At 46.1% G+C, this 24,426-nt stretch overlaps 1 long non-coding RNA gene and 1 other non-coding gene across 4 annotated transcripts in view; one reads left to right on the forward strand and one right to left on the reverse strand.

The window, feature by feature from the left end:
- Positions 1–24,426, reverse strand: part of LOC103165889 — a 166,932-nt gene that overhangs the window by 8,352 nt on the left and 134,154 nt on the right. The window lies entirely within an intron of this gene.
- Positions 9,517–9,654, forward strand: LOC114810845. Its single transcript, XR_003758536.1, has one exon. It is a non-coding gene; the product is annotated as a small nucleolar RNA SNORA7 (small nucleolar RNA).

A 24,426-nucleotide genomic window follows, 5' to 3' on the forward strand; every position in this document is an offset into this window, starting at 1 on the left:
TCTGCTCATTTGTATATATTTTTATTACCCTATTTATTTTGTAATGAGATGTCCATCCCCTTGATTCTATTTATTGCTATTGTTTTTGTCTATCTCCCCCGATTAGACTGTAAGCCCATCAATGGGCAGGGATTCTCTCTATCTGTTGCCGAATTGTACATTCCAAGTGCTTAGTACAGTGCTCTGCACATAGTAAGTGCTCAATAAATACTATTGAATGAATGAATGAAAAACCTGCCAGTCTCACCTTCTTAACATTGCCAAAATCCGCCCCTTCCTCTCCATCCAAACCGCTACCATGTAAGTACAATCACTCATCATATCCTAACTGGATTACTGCATCAGCATCCTTTCTGATCTCCCATTCTCCTGTCTCTCCCCACTTCAGTCTACACTTCACTCTGCTGCCTGGATTATCTTTCTACAGAAATGTTCTGGGCATGTCATTCCCCTCCTCAAAAATCTCCAGTGGTTACCTTCGTATCAAGCAAAAATTCCTCACTATTGGCTTCAAAGCTCTCCGTCACCTGGCCCCCTCCTATTCACCTCCCTTCTCTCCTTCTCAGCCCAGCTCACACACTCCGCTCCTTTCATTCATTCATTCAGTAGTAGTTATTGAGTGCTTACTATGTGCAGAGCACTGCATTAAGCACTTGGAATGTACAAATTGGTAACAGATAGAGACAGTCCCTGCCCATTGACAGGCTTACAGTCTAATCGGGGGAGACAGACAGACAAGAACAATAGCAATAAATAGAATCAAGGGGAAAAACATCTCATTAAAACAATAGCAAATAAATAGAATCAAGGCGATGTACATCTCATTAACAAAATAAATAGGGTAATGAAAATATTTACAGTTGAGCGGACAACTGCCCATGATAACATTCATGCAGCCAATAAATAGCCTTTTTCTCCCCAAAGTTATCTCTGAGGAGTCCAGCTAGTTATCCAGCTCTCTATTGCCCATAGAGAAGCTTGGATTTCACCAGAAATACCAGGGAAGAATAGTTTTGTTTCTTTTCCCTGAAAACCTAAAGCATAACTTTCCCAGCTTTCTCCTCTGCCGCTAACCTCCTCACTGTGCCCCATTCTCGCCTGTCCCGCTGTTGACTCCCATGTCCTACCTCTGGCCTGGAATGCCCTCTCTCCTCACATCCGCCAAACTAGCACACTTCCCCCCTTCAAAGCCCTACTGAAAGCTCACCTCCTCCAGGAGGCCTTTCCAGACTGAGCCCTCCTTTTCCTCTACTCCTCCTGCCCTCCCCATCGCCCCACTCCCTCCCTCTGCTCTGCCATCTCTTTCCGCCCTACAGCACTTTCATTCATTCATTCATTCAATCATATTTATTGAGCACTTACTGTACTAAGCACTTGGAAAGTACAATTCAGTAACAGATAGAGACAATCCCTACCCAACAACAGGCTCACAGTCTCTAGAATGGGGAGACAGACAACAAAACAAAACAAGTAAACAGGCAGCAATAGCAGCAAAGCAAAATAAGTAGAATAATAAACATGTACAAATACGTGCTGTGGGGAGGGGAAGGGGGGAGAGCAGAGACAGGGATGAGGGGTGATGCGGAGGAGAGGAGGAGCAGCGGAAAAGGGGTGCTCAGTCTGGGAAGGTCTCCTGGAGGAGGTGAGCTCTCATTAGGGCTTTGAAAGGGGGAAGACAGCTAGTTTGGTCGATGGGAGGAGGGAGGCATTCCAGGCCAGTGGTAGGACGTGAGCCAGGAGTTGATGGCAGGACAGGCGAGAACGAGGCACAGTGAGGAGGTGAGTGGCAGAGGAGTGGGGTGTGTGGGGTGGACCGTAGACGGAGACAAGGGAGGTGAGGTAGGAGGGGGCGAGGTGATGGACAGCGTTAAAGCCAATAGTGAGGAGTTTTTGCTTCATATGGAGGTTGATAGGCAACCACTGGAGATTTTTGAGGAGGGGAGTGACATGCCCAGAGCGCTTCTGTAGAAGCACTTGTGTGTATATATGTACATATTTACTATTCTATTTATTTTATTAATGATGTGTATATATCTATAATTCTATTAATTTACATTGATGCTATTGATGCCTGTCCACTTGCTTTGTTTTGTTGTCTGTCTCCACCCTTCAAGATGGTGAGCCCAATGGGTAGGGACTGTCTCTATTTGTTGCTGAATTGTACTTTCCAAGCACTCAGTACAGTGCTCTGCACACAGTAAGCATTCAATAAATACGCCTGAATGAATGAATGGTCCTCCTCAACCTCTAAGCTTTCTTTGAGGCTAGGAACCATTCCTGTTTCTTGGAAAACTATGTAACCTTGGTTTTTACTGACACTTTTTTGGCTCTCCTAATCTCTCTGGCCACTTTCTCAGACTCTTTTGCTATATTTTCCTCTATCTTACACCTCCTTACTGTGGGCATCCTCGAGCCTCTGTTGTATATTCCTTTCTCTTCTCACTTCCTTGGGGAGCTCATCTACCCCCACAGTTTCAACCACTACCTCTGTGTGGCTGACTTCCCAAATCTACCTCGCCAGCTCTGCTTCGCTCACCTCTTCTGTAATCATTCATTTCCTCTCATCTCCGAGGTATGTAGACTGCAAGCTTCAGACTGAAGACATATGCAATCTGTCACCAAATCATGTCGGTTCTACCTTCACAACATTGCTAAAATCCACCCCTTCCTCTACATCCAAACAGCTACCATACTCATCCAAGCATTTATCCTATCCTGCTCTGACTACTGCATCTGCCTCCATGCAGAAATCATTCGCTCACACGGCTTTAACTCTACAGCTCCAGCCCTAATCTCTCTCCCTCTCTACAATCTTGCATTTCCTCCTGCCTTTAAGACTTCTCTACTTGGATGTCCTCCTATCACCTCAAATTTACCACGTCTAAAACTGAACTCCTTATCTTCACTCTCAAGCCCTGTCCTCCCCTTGACTTTCCCATCACTGTAGACGACATCACCATCCCTCCTGTCTCACAAACCCATAATCTTGGTGTTATCCTCGACTCCTTTCTCTCATTCCACCCACATATTCAATCCATCACTAAATCCAGTCAGTTCAACCCACACAACATCCCCAAAACCCACCCTCTCCATCTAAATTGCTACCCCGTTAATCCAATCACTTATCTATCTCGCCTTGATTACTCTATCAGCCTTCTTGCTGGCCTCCCAGATTTTATCTCTCCCCACTTCGGTCCATATTTCACTCTGCTGCCCAGAGCAGTTTTCTACAAAAACCTTCAGGTCATGCTTCCCCACTCCTCAGGAACCTCCATTGTTTGCCCATTCACCCCTACTTAGAACAGAAACTCCTCACCATTGGCTTTAAAGCACTCAATCAACTTGGCCCCTCCTACCTCAACTCATTACTCTACTTCAACCCAGCCTGTACACTTCAGTCCTCTAATGCTAAACTTCTACCTGTACCTCGATCTGGTCTACCTTGCTGCTGACCTCTCACCCACATCATTCATTCATTCTTTCATTCATTCAATAGCATTTATTGAGCTCTTACTATGTGCAGAGCACTGTACTAAGCGCCTGGAATGGACAATTTGGCAACAGATAGAGACAATCCCTGCCCAATGAGATGGGCTTAGAGTCTAATCGGGGGAGACAGACGGACAAAAACAAGATAACATAATCACGATAAACAGAATGAAGAGGATGCACACCTCATTAAGAAAATAAATAGGGTAATAAAAATATATACAAATGAGCATAGTGCTGAGGGGAGGGACAGAGGAAGGGGGAATGGGAGGGAGAGCAGAGGGAAGGGAAAGAGGGGGCTCAGTCTGGGAAGGCCTCTGGAGGAAGTGAGCTCTCAGTAGGGCTTTGAAGAGGGGAAGAGAGTTAGTTTGGCAGACATGAGGGAGGGCATTCCAGGACAGCAGTAGGATGTGGGCCAGGGGTCGACGGCAGGATAGGTGTGAGTGGAGGACAGTGAGGAGGTGAGCGGCAGAGGAGCAGAGTGTACGGGGTGGGCAGTAGAAAGAGAGAAGGGAGGTGAGGTAGGAGGGGGCAAGGTGATGGGGAGCTTTGAAGCCAAGAGTGAGGAGTTTTTGTTTAGTGCAAAGGTTGATAGGCAACCACTGGAGGTTTTTGAGGAGTGGTGAGACATGCCCAGAGCATTTTTGTAGGAAGATGATCCAGGCAGTGGAATGAAAAACAGACTAGAGTGGGCAGAGACAGGAGCAAGGGGGATTCGAGAGGAGGCTGACACAATAATCCAGTCGGGATATTATGAGAGCTTGTACCAGCACAAAAGACGTTTGGATGGAGAGGAAAGGGCAGATCTTGGCGATATTGTAAAGGTGAGACCGGCAGGTGTTGGTGACGGATTGGATGTGTGGGGTAAATGAGAGAGCTGAGTCTAGGATGACACCGAGGTTGTGAGCCTGTGAGACGGGAAGGATGGTCGTGCCATCCATAGTGACAGGGAAGTCAGGGAGAGGACAGGGTTTGGGAGGGAAGATAAGGAGCTCAGTTTTAGACATATTGAGTTTTAGGTGGCGGGCAGACATCCAGGTGGAGACATCCTGGAGACAGGAGGAGATATGAGCCTGGAGGGAGGGAGAGAGAATGGAGGAGATGTAGATTTGGGTATCATCTGCGTAGAGATGATAGTTGAAGCCGTGGGAGCCAATGAGTTCACCAAGGGAGTGAGTATAGATGGAGAACAGAAAAGGGCCAAGAACTGACCCTTGAAAAACCCCTACAGTTAGTGGATGGGAGGGGGAGGAGGGGCCTGCAAAGGAGACTGAGAATGAACAGCCTATGGCCTGGAATGCCCACCCTCCTCATGTCTGTCAGACAATTACCCTTCTAGTCTTTAAAGCCTTAATGAAATCAATCTCTTCCAAGAGGCCTTCCCTCACTAAGCCCTCTTTTCCTTTTCTTCAACTTCTTTCTGCGTCACCCTGACAATCTCTTTATTCATCCCCACTCCCAGCCCCACCCAACCTATGTACATATCTGCAAATTATTTATTTATATTAATGTCTGACTCCCCCTCTAGACTATAAACTGCATACTTTGAAGGTGGAGAAAGTGGTGGTCTGGATTTCTCCACCTTCAACACATTATTAAAGTTACATCTCCTCCGAAAGGTCTTCCCCAATTAAGTCCTCTTTTTTCTGACTCGCTCTCCTTTCTGCATCAACTGTGCACTTAGATCTGTGATATTTGATATTTGCCCACCACCAACCCATAGCACTTGTGTACATATCTTTAAATTATACATTATAAATTACTTATTTGTATTAATTTCTGTCTCTTTCCCTAGACTGTAAGCTTGTTATGGGCAGGGACCATGTCTGCTAATTCTGTTGTACTGTACTTTCCCAAACCCTTAGTAGAGTGCTCTGCACATAATAAGTGCTCAATAAATATCATTGACTGATTGATAGACCGTAGACTATAACTTCTTGTGACCAGGGAACGTGTCTACTAACTCATATTGTACTCTTCCAAATGCTTAGTACAGTGCCCTGCGCACAGTAAGTGCCTAATATATACAGTTGATTGATTGACATGTCCAGATGGACATTCCCAACAGCTTAAACCCATTATGTCTAAAACTGAACTCCTCTTCACAACCTAAATTTTCCATCACAGTTAACCACACCTTATCTTCCCCATCTCTGAAGCCTGAAACCAGGAACATTATCCTTAACTTCTCCCTCTCCCTTAACTTCCACATTCAGTCTAGGACTAAATCCACTCAGATTTTCCTCATTATCAGGATCCATCCCTTTCTCTCCATTCAAAATCATGAGATTCTGGTCCAGATACTTGTCATACTCCAACCTTACTATCGCATCATAGCCTTCTCACCAGTCTTGTCTCCTGCTTCTCTCCTTCCCAATCTATACTTCATTCTGTTTCCTGGATTGTCTTCCTAAAACCGTGTTCTAACCTCCCTCAGTGATTCCTCTCTGCACCAAGCAGGAACTTCTGACACTTTTTTAAAAACTACCATCAGCTCTCTCCCTCTTTCCTATCCACTCTTCTTTCACCACATCCCAGCTTGTTCTCTTCATTCCTCTCAAGTTGACCTACTCACTGTTCCTTATTCTCATCTCTCCTGCCTCTGACTCTTTTTTCATGCCCTCCTCCTGCCAGGAACTTCCTCCCCTTCATATCTACCAGACCAACATTCTTCCCAATTTGAAAACCCTTTTGAAACTTAAAGGTCTTCAAGTGGCCTTTTCCAATTAATTCTCTCTTCTACCCAGGTTAGAGCCCCCTAACTACCACCTCAGTACATCTTTTTTTATAGTATTTGTTAGTGCTCACTATGTGTCCAACACTACGATAGGCACGGAGGTAGGTACAAATTAATTAGGTCAGACATAGTCCATATCCTGCATGGAGTTCACAGTCTAAGTAGGAGGGAGAATGGGTATCCCCATTTACAGTTGAGGAAACTGAGGCACATAGAAGTTGAGTGACTGGCCCAAGGTCACAGAGCAAACAACTGGCAGAGCAGGGATTAGAATCCAGGTCCTTCTGGCTCGCAGGCCCGAGCCCTCTCCAGTCTCTCCACTAACAACAGCACCAACTGCACACTTTATTCACAACTGTAGCACTATGGTATATATCATCTTACTTATCCTATTTAGCACTTACTCATCTACATGTGCACTTTTACCACTTCCCCAATATAAAAATTTTTGCCTTTCCTGCTAGATCGTAAATCCTCTGAAGGCAAGGGCTGGGTCTAACTCAACTGTACTCTCCCAAGCACTTAGTAGAGGGCTCTGTGGACAGTAAGAGCTCAATAAATACTATTAAGTGATTGGCTGTAGATCTCAGAACTTTTATAAGCTTATTTCCTTGTTCCTGTAATCCTTTCTCATGCTCTGCATCACTCTCCTCTTCCTGTCTGGCTCTGTACTTTGCGGTCTCTCCCTCATCTGCCAAAACTTTCTTCCGCTTTCCCAATTTAGTTGCTCTTTTCTCCCCTTTCCCATCCTCCTCTTTTATCCTTTTATTTTTGCTCTCCTTCGATCGTTTCCTCTTAATAACAATAAGGCTGAGACATTAATTCATTCATTCATTCAATAGTATTTATTGAGTGCTTACTATGTGGAGAGCCCTGTACTAAGTGCTTGGAATGTACAAATTGGCAACAGAGACAGTCCCTGCCCACTGACGGGCTTACAGTCTAATGGGGAGAGACAGACAAAAACAATAGCAATAAATAGAATCAAGGGGATGAACATCTCATTAAAACAATAGCAATAAATAGAATCAAGGTGATGTACATCTCATTAACAAAATAAATAGGGTAATGAAAATATATACAATTGAGCGGTCGAGCACACATTCACATAAGCCCGTCAAACGGCAGGGACTGTCTCTATCTGTTGCCGACTTGTTCATCCCAAGCGCTTAGTACAGTGCTCTGCACATAGTAAGCGCTCAATAAATACTATTGAATGAATGAATGAAAGTTCTTGCTACTTTCTAAAATTGGGGGATTAGAAGGGGGCTAGGCATAAGGCTAAGAGGTCAGACCCCTTTCCTGCCCCTCATTTCCATCTTACAGATCAGGAAACTGAGAACAAAAGAGCAACATGCAATGAGAAGCAGCAAGACCTAGTGGATAGTGTAGAGGCCTGGAAGTCGAAAGGACCTAGGTTCTAATCCCAGCTCCATCGCTTTGCTTTGTGACCTTGGCCAAATCACTTCATTTCTCTGAACCTGTTATTTCATCTGCTTGATTAGCTTTTATTTCCCCCAGTATGGTGCCTGGCACATATTAAGTGCTTAACAAATACATTAAAAAAAGAGAGGTAAAGTGATGAGCATAAGGTCACACAATAGCTCAGTGGCAAAGGTAACATTGGAACCCGGGTCTAAGACTGTAAACTTGTTGTGGGCAGGAAATGTGACTGTTATATTGTTGTATTGTACTCTTCCAAGTGTACGGTGCTCTGCAAAGAGCAAGCGCTCAATAAATACGATTGACTAACCCAGAACTGTGCTCTGCTAGGTCATGCTGCCTCTTCCCTTCTCCTCAACATTCCCTGTGGCCTTCTCTTCTCCCAAGAGCCACCTGGCTCCTGCTATTCCTCTCACTCCATCCTCCCCTCCCCATCTCCCTCAGACCCAAGGAGGAAGGCTATCTGTCCTGATTTATACCAGTCCATTTTTTCAGCCGACCTATTCCCTGTCTGGCAAAGAGGATGCCTTTGTGCCTGGTATTTTCATTCCTAAATGCCCATTCTCTCTCCATCTCCATTCCTGCTGCCAAGTGCTATGGCTTGGAAGCGGTATCCGTGTTTACTGGGCTCCAGGAAAAGAATGCAAGGGCTTTGCAAGAATGGCAGAGGTTGGGAGGGCCGTGGGCAACACACCAGCAACTCGATACATTTTGGGCGTGCCTAAAATGGCTTTTTTGTGTGTATCCTTTCAACACCCTTTAATAATATACTGTACTTAACATGGCATGCATTTAGTTGCATACATGAAGATGCAGATTGGCAAAGAAGTATCTGCAGTTCTTTAGTGCCAGTAGTGAAAATCAGCATGGCCCAGTGGAAAGAGCATGGGCCTGGGAATAGGAGGATCTGGGTTCTAATCCTGACTTTGCCACATGACTCTTGTATTGTATAAACTTGGGCAAGTCACTTCACTGCTCTGTGCCTTAGTTACCTCATCTGTAAAAATGGGGATTCAATACTTATTCTCCTTCCTACTTAGACCGCGAGCACTGTGTGGAAAGGGGACTGTGCCCAGCATGGTTAACTTGTATCCTCCTCAGCTCTCAGAACAGTGCTTTACACCTAGTAAGCACTTAACGAATACCATAATTATTAGTATTGTTATTATTACTACTATTAGTGACCAAACCCACACTAGCACTGAGCCATCTAGCTCCCCAAATAGCCCCACATTGCTCTGAGGACCAGAAAAGAAATGCCAGGATGACTACTCCGTGGGTTTGAGAGTCTATGGACCCACTGGCTCCATGAAGTAGGAAGAGCATTTACTGAGCACCCATTTGATGCAATACACTGTACTAAATGCTTGAGAAGCACAAAACAAGCATATGCCACATTCTCTGCCCACAAGGAGTTTACAATCTAATAAGGGGAGATTTATTGAATGCAGAGTTCTTTCCTACGGGGCTCACTGGAAGGTCCTCACCAAAAGGGAAAGGAGGCATAGATCCCGGCTCTGCCACTTGTCAGCTGTGTGACTGTGGGCAAGTCACTTAACTACTCTGTGCCTCAGTGACCTCATCTGTAAAATGGGGATTAAAACTGTGAGCCTCATGTGGGACAACTTGATTACCCTGTATCTACCCCAGCACTTAGAACAGTGTTCTGCACATAGTAAGCGCTTAATAAATACCAGCATTATTATTGCCTCTTGCCCATGGAGACTTGTAGTTAATATCAGAGGATAAGGGAACAGAGTCGTGGGTGCCAAATCCAGTGAGAAAATGGTGATGCCAGCATTTCTTAAGGCCCCCACTATCAATTCACCAATGGTATTTATTAAGCTCCCCTCTCAGGGTCGCACCTGGAGAGTTTCCAGTACTCTACCAAACTCAGCTATGGGAGGGAGAGTCAAACAGAGGCATAAGCATTCCATTCCTAGCTTGGCCAGTGGCTAGGGAGTGGAAGGCAATCTGCTACAAGGCAAAACTCACTTGTGCTGGGCAACAGCGGCATGGGAGAGAGTCAAGCGCAGAGACTTGAGTTTACTGCGTGGAAGAAGGCAACAGTAAACCACGACTGTATTTTTACCAAGAAAACTCTATGGATACACTGCCAGAACGATTGAAGATGGTGAGCAGGGTGTTCTAGGAGAGATGTGTCCGTGTTGTCACTATGGATAGGAAACGACTTGATGGCACAAGACAAGATTTATTAAATGCCTAATTTGTGCGGAGCAGTGAATTAAGCATTTGGGAGAGTACAGTAGAATTAGTAAGCATGATCCCTGCTCTCAGGGAGTTACGACTGAGAGGGTGCACAGTCTGTAAAATAAATTATGGGTGGGGGCTGCTAGGTTTAAAGATGTGTACATAAGTGCAATGGGGAGAGGAGTTAGGGGAGGGGTAAGGGAGGGGCTATCCAAGTGCTTAGGCAAGAGAGATGAGCATGGGAGAAGGGAAGGGAGAAAAGATCTCCTTAGATAATGCAGAAATAGCCCTGTTGGGTCCTTCCTCTCTTGCCAGGCAAACCAGAGCCCCTGAGAATGTTTTTTATCTCTATCTTTAGAGATAGCTAAGCAGTATGGTGTAGTGGATAGAGCACAGGCATGAGAGTCAAAAGTCCTTCAATTGTATTTGAGTGTTTACTGTGTGCAGATTGCTGTACACAAGTGCTTGGGAAAGTAAAATACAACAATAAACAGTGATATTCCCTAGCCATAAGGAGCTTACAGTCTAACAGGGGGAGACAGACATCAATATAAATGAATAAAATTACAAGTAAGTGCTATGGGACTCGGAGGCGGGGAAGAGCAAAGGGAGCAAGTCAGGGTGAAGCAGAAGGGAGTGGGAGATAAGGAAAAGTGGGGCTTAGTCTGGGAAGGCCTCTTAGAGGAGACGTGCCTTCAATAGGGCAAATCAAAAGGAGAGTAATTGTCTGTCGGACTTGAAGAGGGAGGGTGCTCCAGGCCAGAGGCAGGACGTGGGCTAGAGGTCTGCGGCCAGATAGGCGAGATCAAGATACAGTGAGACGGTTTGCACTAAAGGAGCGATGTGTGTGGGCTAGGTTGTAGAAGGAAATAAGCAAGGTGAGGTAGGAGGGAGCAAGGTGATGGAATGCTTTAAAGCCAATGGTGAGGAGTTTTTGTTTGATACGGACGGAGGTGGATGGGCACTAGAGTCTTTTTGAGGAGGAGGGTCTTGATGTTTTTATAGAAAAATGATCTGGGCAGCAGAGTGAAGTATGGACTGGAGTGGGGAGAGACCGGGGGCTGGGAGGTCAACAAGGAGGCTGACACAGTAATCCAGGTGGGATAGGATGAGTGACTGTATTAATGTGGTAACTGTTTGGATGGAGAGGAAATGGAGAATTTGAGTAAAGGTGGGACCGACAGAATTTGGTGACGGATTGAATATGTGGGTTGAAAGAGAGAGGAGTCAAGGATAAGACCAAGGTTACAGGCTTGTGAGACAGGAAGGATGGTGGTGTCGACTAGAGTGATGGGAAAGTCATGGGGAGGGCAGGGTTTGGGCAGGAAGGTAAGGAGCTCTGTTTTGGACATGTTACGTTTGTAGTGACGGGAGGGCATCCAAGTAGAGATGTCTTGAAGGCAGGAGGAGATGTGAGATTGGAGAGAGGGAGAGAGATCAGGGCTGGAGATGTAGATTTGGGTATCATCTGCACAGAGCAGAGAGAAGCAGTGTGGCTCAGTGGAAAGAATCCGGGCTTAGGAGTCGGAGGTCATGGGTTCTAATGCCGGCTCCGCCACCTGTCAGCTGGGTGACTTTGGGAAAGTCACTTCACTTCTCGGTGCCTTAGTGACCTCATCTGTAAAATGGGGATGAAGAATGTGAGCCTCAACGGGGGACAACCTGATTGTTCTGTATCTACCCCAGCGCTTAGAACAGTGCTTGGCATTGTTAAGCGCATAGTAAGTGCTTAACAAATGCCATCATCATCATCATCATCATCGTCATCATCATCATCAAAGGTGGTAGTTGAAGCCATGGAGGCAAATCAGTTCTCCAAGGGAGTGGGTGTAGATGGAGAATAGAAGGGGACTTAGAACTGAACCTTGAGGGACCCCCACAGTTAGGGGGTGGGAGGCAGAGGTGGAGCCCGTGAAGGAGACTGAGAATGAATGCCAGAGAGATAAGAGGAAATCTCCCTCCAATTATCTCCTTGAAACCCTCTAGTCTGGCCTCCATCCCCTTCACTCCACAGACACCACCCTCTCAAAGGCCACCAATAATCTTTTTCTTGCTAAATCCAACAGTCTCTACTCCATCCTAATCTTCCTCAACCTCTCAGCTGCCTTCAACATCAGAGACCACCCCCTTCTCTTCAAAACGCTATCCAACCTTGGCTTCATTGACTCTGTCCTCTCCTGGGTCCTAATCCTGGAATCCCAACTCTGCCACTTGACTGTTGTGTGATCTTGGGCAAGTCACAACTTCTCTGTGCCTCAGTTATATCTCACCTGTGCAATGAGGATTAAGTCTGTGAGCCCTCTGTGACAGGGATTGTGTCCAACCCAATCACATTGTATCTATCCCGGCACTTAGGCTTGGCATATGGTAAGTGCTTAAATACCATAACTATTAATTATTATTATAAAATTATCCAACCCACTAAGATACCAAAGGATCTTCAAAGTGGGTCCCCCTAGTCCCAGTAAAATAGCAGATTGTCAGGAAGCATAATATCTATAAATTGTATAGTAGAAAATAGTTATTCATATTAATGCCTGCTCCCCACCCCCAACCATTCTGAAAGCTCACTTTAAGCAGGAAACATGTCTAACAACTCTGTTGGATTGTACTCTTCCAAGCACACAGTAAGCGCTCAATAAATACCATTGATGATGATGATCAAGGATATCTCAAAGAGCTGAAAGAGTTCTATTTACTGAGAAACAGAAGCTGTTCCTCTCAAAAGTGTTTCAAACATCTCAAGAAAGGCTTTTCAAAGATGGTCTCATGGGTTGTCTTTAAACAATAAATACTAAGCTGCTGGGCTAGAAAGAGGCAGCAGGATTGGAGACACTGGAACATCCTTCAGATGAGGGTTCTTCAGCAAAAGCATTTTGTAAATGGGAGAAAAATAAAAATAGAAAAACAAAAGGCAGAAAATTTGAAGACAGAAAAGAGGGAATGGGCAGTGGGTTCTACTGGAGAGGAAACCAAAGAGATCATTTGCAGATTCATGTCTGAAAATAGCTATTGAGGGTCCAGAAACCTCCCTGATGATCTCCCTCCCTGGTAAAACTGCTGGAGATAGGGGATATACCCAGCTGAATATCAGATAAATGCCTAACTCTCTTCCCCTCGTCAAAGCCCCACTGAGAGCTCACCTCCTCCAGTCGGCCTTTCCAGACTGACCTCCCCTTCCCTGTGCTCCTCCTCCCCTCTCCCCCCCGACTCCCGCTCTCTGCTCTTCCCCCTTCCCCTCAGCACTGTGCTTAATTGTATATTTTATTTATTACCCTATTTATTTTGTTAATGAGGTGTATATAGGGAAGCAGCGTGGCTCAGTGGAAAGAGCCTGGGCTTTGGAGTCAGACGTCATGGGTTCGACTCCCGGCTCTGCTACTTGTCAGCTGTGTGACTGTGGGCAAGTCACTTCACTTCTCTGTGCCTCAGTTCCCTCATCTGTAAAATGGGGATTAACTGTGAGCCTCACGTGGGACAACCTGATGACCCTGTATCTCCCCCAGCGCTTAGAACAGTGGTCTGCACATAGTAAGCGCTTAACAAATACCAACATTATTATATCTCCACGATTCTATTTATCTTGATGATATTGTCTTCTTTTGTTTCGTCCTGTTTTGCTTTGCTGTCTCCCCCATTTAGATTGTGTGCCCGTTATTGGGCAGGGATTGTCGCTATCTGTTGCCGAATTGTACATTCGAAGCGTTTAGTACAGTGCTCTGCACATAGTAAGCACTCAATAAATACTATTGAATGAATAAATGAATGACTACCCTATCTATTCCCAAGCAGTACCCTAACAGCACAGACCTTTGCCTGAATTTTGACATCCATTCTAACCCAACCGAATATAACGAGTAGAGCAAAATGTCGGGTCTGGTCTGGTCTACCCGGATGTAAGGTTTCAAATGCCAACACAGTAAAGCCACCTAGTTTGAGTCCCTTTATATGTCCTGGCTTCTTTGCTATATTGTAAATGCTCTGAGGGCAGGTAGTGTGTTTGCTAACCCTATTCCACTCTGCCAGGCATGTAATAGAGTGCTCTGTTCATAGTCTGTGTCCCAAAATACTATTGATTCTCTGGCTGCCCACTCATCCTCAGTCCCAAAGTCGACTGCATACGGCTGCTACCTGCTCTGTGAAAGTAAGGGCACGTTCCCATGGCTTGGAGTGGGACAATGTCACCAGCGGTGGGATTTGGGGGCTGTTTGAGCCAGTGGAAGATCAAATCGGGGGTCACCTGGGTGCTGACCCAACCAAGTGCCGTACCCAGCCCTACTCCACTTGCCCTCTTTCTGCCTTGATCTTCCTAATCTCATAAATGGCAATTTCTGGTAACACTGTTATAACCCACGTCAGAATGTAGTTGAATGTTAAGTGATGACAGGAACATAAGTTAAAGAAGGAAATCCAAATATTTGAATTTAATGAGACTGTGTAGGTAAGACGCTCAAATTTCTCCAGTGCCTTTCATCTCACCTATTGGTCTCATTTTATCTTTGTATCATCCCTGTGAGGCACAAACGACTATGCTCATTTTGCAGTTGGGGAAACTGCGGACCACAACCCCAGAAGCAAACCCTAATCAATCAGTGGTACTTACTGAGCACTGTTCTAAGCGTTTGAAAGTGCACAGTCTAATGGAATCGGTAGACCCGATCCCTGCCCACAAGGAGGCTCAGTTCTGGGGCCCCTCCTATCCTCTATCTACACCCACATCCTTAGGGAGCTAATTTGTTCCCACTGTTTCAACTACCACCTCTATGCAAATGATTCCCAAATTTACATCTCCAGCTTGACCTTTCTCTTCTGCTGGCTAGTATTTCCTCCTGCCTTCAAGACATCACTAATTGCAAGTCCCAACTCCTCAAATTTAACCTGTCCAAAACGGAACCCCTCATCTTCCCACCCAAACCAAGCCCTCCCACTGACTTTCCCATGGCTGTAGACAACACTACTATCCTCCCAGTCTCACAAGCCTTGGCATTATCCCCAACACACCTCTCTCATTTAGCCTATATATTCATTCAATTGCATTTACAATACAACAGAATTAGTGGACACGTCCCCTGCCCAAAATGAGTGTATAATCTAGAGGGAAAATGGTATTTGACAAGCATTTGCTATGTGCCAAGCACCATACTTAGCACTCGGGGAAGATACAAGATAATCAGGTTGGACCCAATCCATGTCCCACATGGGGCTCAAGGTCTTAATCCCTATTTTACATATGAGGTAACTGAGGCCCAGAAAAGTTAAGTGACTTGGCCAAGATTGCACAGCGGACAGGGGCAGAGCTGGGAATAGAACCCAAGTCCTTCTTACTCCTAGGCCCACTATCCACTAGGTTATGCTGCTTCTCTACCTAGACATACTAACCCCCAAACACATTTACCTCTCCCAGTACCACTTCCCTCCACCACCCACCTCAGTCATGCTGACTCAGTGCCACCACCTTAGGGCAAAGCTAATGATGTGACAGGTGTGAGCATTCCCTCCCTTTCCTCCAAAGAATAGCAAAGAGCCAAATGATGCAAAAATGGGCCTTCTCCCTCCCATGTCCCACCCTCCCCCCAATCTCGGTTTAAAATGCCTGAGGCCCACATTTGCTTCCACAACTGAGGGTGCAGGCAAGACCTGTGGGGGCTCATGGCCAACTGATTACTGCTGGCAACAGCTCATGGACCAAACTTTGTCATTCTGACCATATGCTCCGTCATCTCCTGAATTCAGTTATCTGAAGATTCTTAAAGACACATACAATGTATATAAATTATGCTTCTTCAATCAATATAATTCCTTAGTTCGGGTGGAAAAAACTCTGCAGCAGTCAGCAAGATTAGGATCCCACTGTTTCTTAGCAATAGTGATTTAACATGGGCAGCATCAATATCCAGCCAAAGAAAAGCAGTGTAGCAGAACAGGGGCTTCAAACTTCTTTGAGAAACTATCTCTGTGATTTCAAGGATTTGCACACACACACACACAAAAACACATATAGAGGCTACCCACTGGAGCAGATGGAACAGAAGAGAATAAAATGAGAGCTCTGACTGCTGCCAACTCTTTTCAGAGTGCCGAGTCCTTCTTCGGGCTATAGGTGGGCTCTTTCTGTGCTTGCAGCAGCAGCACCAGATCTGAGGAGCTGATGGAGTGGGAGCAGTCCCTCTCATCACAAACTCAGACTGCCGCCTCCCTGTCCTCCTCCCCCAGGATGGGGGACTCCTCTGTTCCCAAAGGCTGGGGAGCTCAGCAAGTAGCAGCTCAAACCCCCATCTGTTCGCCCTTCAGGGACGAGCTGCAATCACTCAAACTCAATTAAGAAGCAGCATGGCCTAGTGGATAGAGCACGGGCATGCGAGTCGGAAGGACCCGGGTTCTAATCCGAGCTCTGCCCTTTGTCTGCTGGGTGACTTTGAGAAAGTCACTTTACTTTTCTGTGCCTCAATTCCCTCATCTTTAAAATGGAGATCAAGTCTGTGAGCCCCACGTGGGACATGGACTGTGTCCAACCCGATTAGCTTATATCTACCCCGGTGCTTAGTACAGTGCTGGTACATAGGAGGCACTTAACAAATAACAAAACAAAAACATTTATTGAGTGCTTACTTTGTGCAGAGCACTACACTAAAGGTTTGGGAGGGTACAATACAACAGAGTTGGTAGCTATATTCCCTGCTGACCCCGAATTTACAGCCTTGGAGGACTGGCAGAGAGCTTCTGCCAAAGAATATAAAAATTCCACAATGCTTGGATGAAGGGATGTGGGGACTTGGGATCACAGTGACTGTGGGATTTGGCCCACACTCCTACCTGACCTCGCTTCTCCCCTACTACAACCCAGCCCGCACACTTAACTCCACTAATGCTAACCACCTCACTGTAACTCAATCTCATCTTATCTCGCCACCATGCCACATCCTGCCTCTGGCCTGAAACGTTTTCCCTCCTCGAATCCAACAGACAATTACTCTACCCCCCTTCAAAACCTTATTGAGGGCACACCTCCAGAGGCCTTCCCAGACTAAACCCCACTTTTCCTCATGTCCCTCTCCCTTATGCGAAACTCTGACTTACTCCTTTTGCTCTCCACCCAGTCCCCCAGCGCATAGTACAGCACTCTGCACATAGCTATTATTATCATTTTTGTTGCTACTATTGAGAGCAAACTTAAAGTCCCCGAGTCATGGAGCAATCAAAATGATCATGCTCTGCGCATGTTTTATTTATTGCTATTGTTTTTATTTGCTACTGTTTATGTTATTTATTGCTATTGTTTGTGTCTGTCTCCCCCGATTAGACTGTAGCCTGTCATTGGGCAGGGATTATCTCTATCTGTATATTCCAAGGGCTTAGTACAGTGCTCTGCACACATAGTAAGTGCTCAATAAATACTATTGAATGAATGAATAGTAAGCACTTACTATGACACCCAGATCTACATCTCCTCCCCTGTTCTCTCCTCCTCCCTTCAGGCTCGTATCTCCTCCGGCCTCCAGGATGTCTCCACTTGGAAAAGCAGCATGGCTCAGTAGAACGAGCACAGGCTTGGGAGTCAGAGGTCATGGGTTCAAATTCCGGCTCTGCCACTTGTCTGCTGTGTGACTGTGGGCAAATCACTTAACTTCTCTGTGCCTCAGTTCCCTCATCTGTAAAGTGGAGGTGAAGACTGTGAGCCTCACGTGGAACAACCTGATTACCCTGTATCCACCCCAGAGCTTAGAACAGTGCTCTGCACATAGTAAGTGCTTAACAAATGCCACATTATTATAGAGAAGCAGCGTGGCTCAGTGGAAAGAGCCCGGGCTTGGGAGTCAGAGGTCATGGGTTCGAATCCCAGCTCTGCCACTTGTCAGCTATGTGACTGTGGGCAAGTCACTTAACTTCTCTGTGCCTCAGTTACCTCATCTGTAAACTGTGAGCCTCACATGGGACAAACTGATTACCCTGTATCTACCCCAGTGCTTAGAACAGTGCTCTGCCCATAGTAAGCACTTAACAAATACCAACATTATTATTATTATGTCTGCCTGCCACCTAAAACTCAACATGTCTAAAACTGAGCTCCTTATTTTCCCTCCCAAACCCTGTCCTCTTCCTGACTTCCCTGTCACTATGGACGGCACGACCATCCTTCCTGTCTCACAAGGCTGCAACCTGGTGTCATCCTTGACTCAGCTCTCTCATTCACCCCACACATCCAATCCGTCGCCAAGGCCTGCCGGTCTCACCTTTATAATATCACCAAGATCCACCCTTTCCTCTCTGCCCAAACATTTATTGTGCTGGTACAAGCTCTCATAATATCCCGGCTGGATTATTGTGTCAGCCTTCTCTCTGATCTCCCTTCCTCCTGTCTCTCCCCGCTCCAGTCTATTCTTCATTCCGCTACCCGGATCATCTTCCTACAGAAACGCTCTGGGCATGTCACTTCCCTCCTTAAAAACCTCCAGTGGTTGCCTATCAACCTCCGCACGAAACAAAAACTCCTCACTCTTGGCTTCAAGGCTCTCCATCACCCTGTCCCCTCCTACCTCACCTCCCTTCTCTCTTTCTACTGTCCACCCGCACGGTACGCTCCTCTGCCGCTCACCTCCTCACTGTCCCCCGTTCACGCCTATCCCGCCGTCGACCCCTTGTCCATGTCCTATCGCTGTCCTGGAATGCCCTCCCTCCTCATGTCTGCCAAACTAACTCTCTTCCTCTCTTCAAAGCCTTACTGAGAGCTCAGTATGAAATCTCTCCATGAGGCCTTTCCAGACTGAGCTACCCCCTTTTCTCTCTGCTCCCTCCCTGCCCCCCCTGCCCCTTCACCTATCCACAGCTAAGCCCCCTTTCCCTCTGCTCCTCCCCCATCCCCTCCCCTCAGCACTGTGCTCATTTGTATATATTTTTTATTACCCTATTTATTTTGTTAATGAGGTGTCCATCCCCTTGATTCTATTTATCGTGATAATGTTGTCTTGTTTTTGTTTTGTTCTGTTTTGCTCTGCCATCTGTCTCCCCCCGATTAGACTGCGAGCCCGATATTGGGCAGGGATTGCCTCTATCTGGCTGCCAAATTGTCCATTCCAAGCGCTTAGTACAGTGCTCTGCACATAGTAAGTGCTCAATAAATACTATTGAATGAATGAATTAATAAATACAATAGAATGAATGAATGGGGACCCCGATTCTTATTTTCCTCACAGGCAACGAAAAGTATAGGTGGAGACAGGAGCATCAACAGCCAGAAGAGCCTCACAGTTTGCCAACTAAGTGTGTTTCCCCTCCTCCAAAAGCTAGGTTAGTTGGTCAACTCCCTGGGGAGCTGAAGAGCAGAGATGCAGAGTCTGGAGTTGGTTGGTGTCACCTCCCCCCAATCTCAGCTTTGGGAACCAGCAACTTAGCCAGGTCTGACCATTGGGTACATTCCGAGCCACATGTGGGACAGGGACTTTGTCCAACCTGATTAGCTTGTATCTACTCTGGCGCTTAGTAAAATGCCTGGCACATAGTAAACACTTTACAAACAGCATTAATAAAAATCACCAGAGAGCATTTCTAGCCTGAACCAGGTAAGATGCTCAAGAAGAGCAGCACTTTCAGGAAGGGAATTTAACCCCCTTCTCAGACTTCCTCATTTGGCAAGTTGCTCTTCACAGTCTTTTTAGACTGTGAGCCCTTTGTTGGGCAGGGATTGTCTCTATCTGTTGCCGAATTGTACATTCTAAGCACTTAGTACAGTGCTCTGCACACAGTAAGCTCTCAATAAATACAACTGAAGGAAAAATGAATGGTGCTGAATGTTGGAGCCCCCTTTTCTCTTCTCCCACTCCCTTCTGCATCGCCCTGACTTGCTCCCTTTGTTCTGCCCCCATCCCAGCCCCACAGGACTTATGTACATATCTGTAATTTATTTAGTTACATTAACATCTGTCTCTCCCCCTCCCCACCCAGCCCCCTGCCTCGACTGTAAGCTCATTGTGGTTAGGGAATGTGTCTGTTTATTGTTATATTTTACTCTGTTAGGTCTTTAGCTGTTAGGTTGAAAAGGAAAGGGCAGATTCTAGAGATGCTGTGAAGGTAGAACTGTCGGGATTTGGCGACAGATTGAATGAGAGAGATGACATTATTATTATGAGTAAAGGACAATGCCAAGATTACAGGATTGTGAAACATGATGATAATAATAATAATAATAATATTGGTATTTGTTAAGCGCTTACTATGTGCAGAGCACTGTTCTAAGTGCTGGAGTAGATACAGGGTAATCAGGTTGTCCCATGTGAGGCTCACAGTCTTCATCCCCATTTTACAGATGTGTGGGCCCAGAGAAGTGAAGTGACTTGCCCACAGTCACACAGATGACAAGTGGCAGAGCTGGGATTTGAACCCATGACCTCTGACTCACAAGCCCGGGCTCTTTCCACTGAGCCATGCTGTTTCTCTGAGCCACGCTGCTAGTGTTGTCTACAGTGGTGGGAAAGGAGGGGTAGGGCAGGGTTTAGCTGGATAGATGAGGAGGTCTATTTTGGAAATGTTAAGTTTGCAATATCAGCGGGACATTCAAGTTGATTAGTATATCTGCCTCCTTCCTGTCCTCCCTGCCTCCTGTCTCTCCCCATTCCAGTCAATACTTCACTCTGCTGTATGGTTCATTTTTCTACAAAAACGTTCAGTCTATGTTTCCTCACTCCTCAAGAACCTCCAGTGGTTTGTCCATCCACCTCCACATCGAACAGAAACTCCTTAACATCTGCTTTAAACCATTCAATCACCTTACCCCCTCCTACCTCACCACTCTACCACCCACCCACATACTTCATCCCTCTAATGCCATCCTAGAAGGAGCATGGCTAGGTGGAAAGAGCTCGGGCTTGGGATTCAGAGGTTGTGGATTCTAATCCTGTCCCCACCACTCGTCAGCTGTGTGACTCTGGACAAGTCACTTAACTTCTCTGTGCATCAGTTACCTCATCTGTAAAATGGGGATTAAGACTGTGAGCCCCACATGGGGCAACTTAATTACCTTGTGCCTAGCCCAGTGCTTAGAACGGTGCTTAGCACATAGTAAGCGTTTAACATATACCACCATCATCATCATCCTAGTCACTGTCACTTTCATCTATCTCACTGCTTACTTCGAAGGATAATAATAATAATAATAATGGTATTTGTTTAGCACTTACTATGCCAAACATATAACCCAAAATAATTATTTTAACCCCAAAATAATTATTTTGATGCTACTGATGCCTGTTTTGATGCTATTGATGCCTGTCTACTTGTTTTGTTGTCTGTCTCCCACTTCTAGATTGTGAGCCCGTTGTTGGGTAGGGACTGTCTCTGTTGCCCAATTGTACTTTCCAAGCGCTTAGTATAGTATTCTGCACACAGTAAGTGCTCAATAAATACGACTGAATGAATGAATGAATGACCTCTCACCCATGTCCTGCCTCTAGCCTGGAACACCCTCTCTCTTCATATCCAACTTGATAATTGCTCTTACCCACTTCCAAACCTTATTGAAAGGCACACCTCCTCCAAGATGCCTTCCCTAAGTCCTCTTTTCCTTTTCTTCCACTTCCTTCTGTATCACCCTGACCTATTTACTTTATTCAATGCCTCCCAACTGCCAGCCCCACACTTATGTACATGTCTGTAATTTATTTATGGTGACGTCTGTCTCCCCATCTAGAATGTAAGCTCATTGTGGGCAGGGATTGTGTCTGTTACATTGTACTCTCCCAAATGCTTAGTACAGTGCTCTGCACACTGTAAGCATTCAATAAATACAAGTGATTGACTGGAGAAAATCTGAGACTGCAGAGAAGGAGAGAGATCAGGGTTGGAGATGTTGATTTGGGAATCATCCACGTAGAGATAATAGTTGAAGCCGTGGGAGTGAATGAGTCCTCCAAGGGAGTGGGTGTACATGGATAGAAGGAGAACCAAAGCAGAGCCTCAGTGTGGAGCATGGAAGGCTGAGGAGTGGCCAGAGAGATAGAACAACCAGGAGAGGACAATGTCCATGAAGCAATGATTAGATACTGTTTCCAGGAGAAGAGGTTGATCATCAGTGTTGAAGGCAACTGAGAGTTCGAGGAGGATTAGGATAGAGTGGAAGCTACTGGATTTGGCAAGAAGTCATGGGTGATCTTTGAATGAGCAATTTCTGTGGAGTGAAGAGGGCGGAAGCCAGACTGGAGAGGGTCAAGGAGAGAATTAGAGAAATGACGGCAGCTAGTGTAGACAACTTGGAGCGTGTTTGAAAGCAGTGGGGAAAAAGCCATTGGAAAGTGAACAGTTAAAGATGGCAGTTAAGGAGGGAAGAAGGGAGAGGGCAAGTGTTTTGATAACGTGCAAAGGGGTCGGAGATGCAGTTGGAGGGAGAAGACTTTGAGAGGAGGCGGGCGATCTCTTGAGATACTGCTGGAGAAGGTGGGAGAGTCAAAGAGGGAGCAGGAGGAGGGAGTGACTGCAGAGAAGCAGGGGAGAGTTTACAGAGACCCTACCTGACAAAGAAGGGTGGAAGAGGTAGAATGTGTCAGACCAACCTTTCCCAAGGGAGCAAGCAGTAGTATTAGTGCCATTATGTGTAGGCAAGGAGGCCTCACCCATCTACAGTGCCAGGAAGCGAAACTGGCGACAGAGAGATCCGGAGGGGAGGAATGAGGAAGTCAGATAGGGGAGACAACAGGAGATGCCCTTCTGGCAGAAAGAGAGCAGGAAGTGTGTCAATCAGTTTGCTCTTTCCTACTTCTCCTCACTCCACTCTCACCACACCCTAGCTCACCCTGGCTCTTCTCCAAGCCGAACTTCTGCGTCTCATTCTCATCTATCATCGACCTCTTGCTCACATCTTCCGTCTTCAGTCGATCACTCAATCGTATTTATTGAGTGCTTATTGTGTGCAGAGATGTATTCTAAATGCTTGAGTAATAATAATAATTATTATTATTATTATAGTATTTGGTAAGCGTTTACTACGTGGCAAGCAATGTTCTAGGGACTGGGGTAGATACAAAATAATCAGGTTGTCCCCCGTGGGGGGAGGAGGGGTCACAGTCTTAATCCCCATTTTACCGATGAGGTAACTGAGGCACAGAGAAGTTAAGTGGCTTGCCCAAGGTCACACAGCAGACAAGTGGTGGAGCAGGATTAGAACCCATGTCCTCTGACTCCCAAGCCCATGCTCTAATGCTTCTACCAATTTAACTGAGTTGGTAGACATATTCCCTGACCACGACAGGCTTATGACCTAGAGGGGGATACAGACATTAACAAAAATAAATAAATTACAGATATGGACAGAAGGGAGTGGGAGAAGAGGAGTGAGAGTCTGGATGGCCTTCAGATCTCCACACCTTCAAAGGCCTTCTTAAACTGCATCTCCTCCAAGAGGCCTCCCTTTGATTAACTCTCATTTCCCTTCCCCCTCCTGACACTTCCGCAAAGCAGCGTGGCTCAGTGGAAAGAGCACGGGCTTTGGAGTCAGGGCTCATGAGTTCGAATCCCAGCTCTGCCACTTGTCGGCTGTGTGACTGTGGGCAAGTCACTTCACTTCTCCGTGCCTCAGTTCCCTCATCTGTAAAATGGGGATTAAGACTGTGAGCCCCACGTGGGACAACCTGATTCCCCTATGTCTACCCCAGCGCTTAGAACAGTGCTTGGCACATAGTAAGCACTTAACAAATACCAACATTATTATTATTATTACTTCCACCTTGGCTACTCACACCTATTTCCCCCAGCATCACTTCTGAACATATCTTTAAGCTCTTTGGCTTTCCGAGACCTGTAATGTATTGCGTGTCTGTCTTCCCAGCTAGATTGTAAACTCCTTGAGGTGAGAGATCATGTCGACTACCTCTTTTGTACTCTCTAAACAGAGTAAGGGCTCAATCAGTATGAATTGATCAATTGATGAATTGATGCTCTGGGCATGTCACTCCCCTTCTCAAAAGTCACCAGTGGTTGCCTATCAACCTTCATATGAAGCAAAAAGTCCCCACTATTGGCTTCAAAGCTCTCCATCACCTTGCCCCCTCCTACTTCACCTCCCTTCTCTCCTTCTACAGCCCAGCCCGCACACTCCGCTCCTCTGCCACCACTAACCTCCTCACCTTGCCTCACTTTCGCCTGTCCTGCCGTCGACCCTTGGGCCCACATCCTACCTCTGACCCGGAATGCCTTCCCTCCTCACATCCACCAAACTAGTTCTCTTCCCCTCTTCAAAGCCCTACTGAAAGCTCACCTCCTCCAGGAGACCTTCCCAGACTGAGCCCCCCTTTCCCTCTGCTTCTCCTCCCCTCCCCATTGCCCCTAGTCCTTCCCTCTGCTCCACCCCCTTCCCCTCCCCACAGCACTTGTGTATATTTGTACATATATATTACCCTATTTTATTCATGATGTGTACATATATCTATGATTCTATTTATATGCTATTGATGCCCATCTACTTGTTTTGTTTTGTTGTCTGTCTCCCCCATCTAGACTGTGAACCCGTTGTTGAATAGGGATTGTCTCTATCTGTTGCCGAATTGTACTTTCCAAGTGCTTAG

The sequence above is a fragment of the Ornithorhynchus anatinus genome, chromosome 3 (assembly GCF_004115215.2).
Source record: "Ornithorhynchus anatinus isolate Pmale09 chromosome 3, mOrnAna1.pri.v4, whole genome shotgun sequence".
NCBI classification, from domain to species: domain Eukaryota; kingdom Metazoa; phylum Chordata; class Mammalia; order Monotremata; family Ornithorhynchidae; genus Ornithorhynchus; species Ornithorhynchus anatinus.